Below are 6,242 nucleotides of genomic sequence, written 5' to 3' on the forward strand. Positions count from 1 at the left end.
CTCTTCTTATTCTGGACTTAGCAACATAACAAATATTCTTCACAATTACTCTTATTTTCCATTTTCATCCCCTTGATAATTCCACCACGTCAGATTATTTTCAGCTTAAAACTGTTTTGAGTCGTTTTAGATAATCCCTTCCATTTTGTTCCTATATCCTTCCTCCAGAGTTTCCTGATGTAGAGACAGAAGCAGAAACATTGATCAACGCATCTAATTCACTTTCGAATGTGTTCTGGCTGCATATATTCAAAGAATATCTTATACAACGGGGTTCTCCTGGTTGGGTAATAGGCTAGTGGCTTTTGCATTATTGCGAACTCTCTCCCTCTGAAATAAACATGTAGATACGTAAACACACGTTATTGATCCCATTATTATATCGTATATGATACACCCGACTTTCAGTTTATCAGGAGCTCTTCTTTAATGAGGAATAATATAATCATTTCAATGCGTGGCTCATAATTTTTTATCTGGTTTCATTCTCGATAAAGCCAACTTAGAAAATACATGATTTTTACGGAGTATATTCTCCCTTTAAATTACTGCGGGATTAAACTATATATTATCATCAATGATTTGATGATTTAGGCCCCAATGCCAAAAGTCTATATAGTATGTACAGTAAAGAACAAATAACATATATGAACATAAGATAACATAAAGAACAAATATCTAAGTGTTGATGTTTGCATTTCTATCTAAAATCTGATTAGTTTGAGTGACAAATGAGACCTTTCTAAAATTAATAGACTACTGATGTCTGATGGCGATTTTTAAAGGTTTCCCTACTTTAGTGGATATTTAAAGAGACATAAGTATTGTTCCCTCATTATTTGAACCCAACAAGTAATGAAAATATACATACTATCTATATTAGTTCAATGTTATTTGTACATTTCATAGAAACAGCATAAGAACGATCACCCCCTTTTAGTAAGGAGAGGATTTCTAGACAAAAAAAAAAGTAAATAAATAAATGAATAAAAAATAATAATAATAAATAAATAAATAAACATAAATAGATAAACATAAATAAATGAAAAAATAGAAGAAAAAAATAATAAAAAATAAATAAATAAAAAAATAAATAAAAGAAAAGAAAACGCCATACATCAATTTCAATCCATTTCATTTCCTTTTCAAAAGTATTCGTTCTACGTAACGTTTTTAATATTCATTCCTCTTACTCAGCAATGAGTTAGGTACACAAAACATTCTCACGAAAAGAAAAATTATCTTGGATAAAGGAAGGCGGTACATAGCAGAATGATGAAAATACGTATGATCAATCATAAACAAATACTTAACCTGTATCATGGGCCATGTTTCCTTACATACATACATATACCAAGGGCTCTTTCCCCCTTACAAGGGAAGTAGCCAAAGTCAAAAGGCATAAATCCACTCCCACCCATTTCATCCCCACACACTCCACTCCTATTCACCACCCCTCCCTCCCTCCCTCCCTCTTTTCTTGGCTCCTCCTGGATGACGGGTCATCCCTGCATCTCACCCACTGCCCTGGGTCAGAAGCAATGTAGCAAGACACAGCACATCCACAGCAAAGCCGCTTCATTTAATCGGCGGCGACCTTCTCCGCCCCCTCATGCAGAAAAGAAAACGGGGAGAAATCCCTTCGAGCTGTTTTCAGAAAATCATTCACACGTAACCACTCACCCCCCATTCCCCAAGTCTTTTTTGGTATTTACATACATACATACATACATACATACATATATTTGTATTATGTAACGAATGTATGTAATGTATGTATGCTATGGATGTATGTTATGGATATTTGTATGTAATGTATGTGTACGCGCATGTATACATGCATTTATGTATGTATGTATGTATGTATGTATGTATGTATGTATTATGTATACAAGTATGCATATAGACATGTGATCCCTCACGGTCTTAGATCACGTGTTGGACTTGTAATCGAAAGCTATTTCTCTACCAGATAAGAGTTCAGAGCTCCTGTATGGCCCGACTTATGGATAATGCTGTAACCTGTCGAAAATATATGTATATTACTCAACACAGTTGGGATATCGGCTCCCAGTGCAGCGATGTATGTATACATGTATACATATATGTGCGTGTGTATGCACGAATATTTTTGCGCGTGTATGTACGTGTGTATGTAAGAATGTACGTAAGCGTGTATGTACACAGGTATGTTCGCATGCATTATATGTATGTATATATTATACATTCATATGCCTTAGGCATAAAAACCAATCAACCCATTTACATGTATGTACATGTATGTACGCATGTATGTACGCATGCATTATACGCATACATGTATGTACGCATGCATTATATGTATTTATATATTATACAGTCATATGCCTTAGGTATAAAATCCAATCAACCCATTTACGGTTGGCGGAGACCCCCATGGAGAATGATTGTAGGCACAGACAGGCAAATCAGAAAGTCATTAATGTTCTTGGGAAAGTTTAGTCATCCACCACCACTACCACCACCACCACTACCACCACCACCACCGCCACACACCACCAGGAACTACTACCGACCTTCAGCACCCGCTCAGCAGTATCTTATGGTTACAGTCTAGTCTTCACGCAAAGAAGAATGGTGATCAGTTTTAACTTGTATTATCTGTCCTTTCGGCTAACCTACATAGAAATCTCCTTCATCACATGTATGACTCCGTTTCGTAAATGGAAAATGTCCCCCAAAGATAAAAGCGTTAGATATCTATTAAGATATACAAATGAATCACCATGAAGCACCTATTTACCATCATGGACCCTGATTTAGTTCCATACTGGTCTTACATCTGTCTCCTTTAGTTTCTGAGTAACTCCTTTTGGTTCACTAATTATAAACCTAGAAGCTGCATTTGAGAGCAGCTGGAACTAGAACCTTAGAACGTTGACAAGATTTTTTTTATCTTTAATGATAATCATTTCTTATATATTTTCAATCTTCTCTCTCCGAAATGAAATAGTTTCCGGAGTTTTGGATAAGAGGTGCCAAACAAACTTCAAAATAAACTGTGAAACCCACAATCAGAGATTAAAAAAAAAAAAAAAACACTGTTAAAAAGGAGTTCGTATTATACGGATCGTCTTTCAACAGTGCTTCTTTTCTCCCAATGTGGTGTTTGGAATTTACCTGACGAATGTGTCGGAACATTAAATTGGTTTGGAAACTTCGAGATGTTTACTGGAAGTTTTCTTTCTCCACTTTTCACGGGCAAACTGGATTGGATATATTCGACTATAGAAACTAAAACTGCAGGTAGAGTGTTTTCTCTTGGAGAGCAAACTGTACTTAAATGCAATACTAAATTATTCTATGTGAGCCTGATATTGATACACACAGTATAGTGATATAGGGCAAAGTAACAAATATAATCCATTTATGTAGACAAATAGATTATAGATACCCAGAGGGATGGATCAATAAACGTATAAGTAAATAAGTGTAATGTGAACAAAACGTAGATGATTTGGGATTAAACACATCCTGGTAATGAAGAAAGGAAACAACCAAATGAAGACCAGAAAATAAGAGGGAGGTAGTAGCTTGCATAAAGAAACAAAACAGGCTTTCTTTGTGCACGTTAGCATGTGAGTCTGTGGCAGTCTTAACAGGAAACTACAGTTCAGGTTACATAAACATGTTCTGTTGTTGAACTCGCATACCCGCAAGGGAAAAGGCCATCCCGTGGGCAGATTACCCGAACGACCTCATACAATCTAAATGATGATGATGGTGATGGTGATGGTGATGGTGATGGTGATGATGGTGATGATGACGACGTAGGTCTAGTTTAAATGTTCTTAGTGAAACACGGGACAATGTGATCGGGAAGGAATATTGTTTCGTATTAGTCAAAGATAACTGCAACATTTCGCGTAAAGTCTCCTCGATAGGACCGACGGCAAAATATCCACGCCGTTTTTTGTTTTTTTTGTTTTTTTTTTATATATCTAAGGTCATTCTTTAAAATTTGAAATACACGTGCAACACGACAATGAGAAGTATCTTGGCTACATCAGCTTTATGTGCACTCTCAAGATCTGAGAATTTCAGAAAAGCCCATGTCATTTGCTGTACCTGTTCAATGTCTCTCACTCTTGTACCCACCTACACTCATCTCCCTTTCTCATGTAAATCCTTTAAAGTCTGGATTACGGATGCAGCCGGAGCCAGCTCTTACAGAAATTACCCTATTTAAATTTTCAAAGGCAACAGCTTTTAGAATGAATTCTCTGGTTTCTTGTGTCATCCAGAGTCCAGCTTTTAGAAAATTCCCCTTCGCAATCTTTCAGAGGCAACGTTGGCTTTCAAAAGACAAGAAAAATTGTAAAGGTGACGAGTCGAACAAAATCCAACACGACAAATGAAAGCCATTACACGGCATCAGTTCTGAAATTACTTTCAGCAGTGTTAGGAACGGTGTGATTCGTGATATCAAAAGGAGACTACTTAGGGTAGTGGAAGAAATAGGCGTGAATGGTCTTGCTATTGTTTTCATACGACTAGGTTCGATAATTACTAATTACGTTTCTTGTGCACACACACAATGCGCTCTTGATAGTGCAGTGGCTTAAGTCACTGTTCACTTGGTACGTCTCAGCTGGGTTCGAGTCCTTGGCTTGACTACGTATCAGTTTCCGCATATGCTTCCGTCGAGCTCCTTGTAGGTCTCAATCGTGATAGCATGAAATCAAAGTGAAAAATTAATGTAGTTAAAAAAGATTAATATGTGTGCACTCGGGACCATTCAGTATATATATATATATATATATATATATATATATATATATATATATATATATATATATATATGAGAAATTTGCTAGTGAACAGCGACATCAATCAGATAATTCTTATGACCGTCGCGCACAGGATTCGAACCTGCGAGTGGCGATGGAGCCTCTTCAGTCCCAAAGCAGCAGGTTTGAATCCTGTGCGTGACGGTCATAAAAAATTATCTATATATATATATATATATATATATATATATCTATATATATATATATATATATATTGATTGATTGATTGATTGATTGAATGGATTTCATAGATGAGAGTAGGTGGAGGAAGAACAAGTGAAAATGGGCTGGAAAACCGGTATACCAAACCATGCATGCAAGGAGTGATTGCATGTTACCAAGAAGATTTCGAGAGGTGCTAGTAAGGATTCAGAAGTGATCAGACTTCATAATAACATAAGAAAACAAGGGCGGCGGGATAGTAATTATGAAGAAGACGGACGACATCGATATAATGCAAGAACTGCTAAACGACGAAGACTCATGCAAGAGTGTAGAAGTAGGTTATGCCGGTAGAAAGGCCAACAAATTCAAGAAAGAAGCAAGAAGGGTTTTGTCCAGCTCAACCAGAGGAGAGAAGTTACTTGTACTTCTCGAGGAAGCCCCCAGAAACATCAGAGATGAGAAGGATTCCCAAAGTACATGAGCCATGAGTCCTGATGAGACCAATTACCTCTGGAATAGGAAGCACCCCCCATCGACTCGCGAAACGTCTAACGAAACCATTATCTGCAGCGATAGAGACAATCAACAGCGCACACCTACGCAACTCTACAGACTTGATCAATAGACCGACTGACCTAGACCTAAACAGGAAAAAATAGCCAGTTGTGATTTAAAAGCCCTCTTCACCAATATAGAGATTGAAGGGACAATGAAAGCTGGATTGAAAGTACTGGATCAAGTGAATGACAGCGACTTACCGGTTAAGATTACAGATTTTATCAAACTAGTGTCTTCACGTGTAAAATTCAACTGCTTCACCTTCAACGACCAAGAATACGTACAACGCCGAGGTTTGGCCATGGGATATCCCCTCAGTCCCCTCATGGCATCCCTTTACATGGAAACACTTGAGGTGGAAAATTGCGTACGCATCATGAGAAGGGGAGCCTCTTAGTATCGTTATCTAGACAACGTGTTATAGTGCCAGAGAATACTAATTTAGAAAACAAACTTCGTATGTTCAACGGTGTAAACCGACACATTCAATTCGTGATGGAAAAGGAGATGGATGGAAATTTACCATTTTTAGGCACGGTAATATATCGGGTTAACGGTAGGGTAAATTTTTCAGCTCACAGAAACTAAGAAAATTTTATTCATTACCTGTCAAGAAATCTGACGTTATCATTATTATTATTATTATTATTATTATTATTATTATTATTATTATTATTATTACTATTATTA

This window comes from Oratosquilla oratoria, chromosome 10 (genome assembly GCF_046742065.1).
Source record: "Oratosquilla oratoria isolate Oo_2021 chromosome 10, ASM4674206v1, whole genome shotgun sequence".
NCBI lineage: Eukaryota > Metazoa > Arthropoda > Malacostraca > Stomatopoda > Squillidae > Oratosquilla > Oratosquilla oratoria.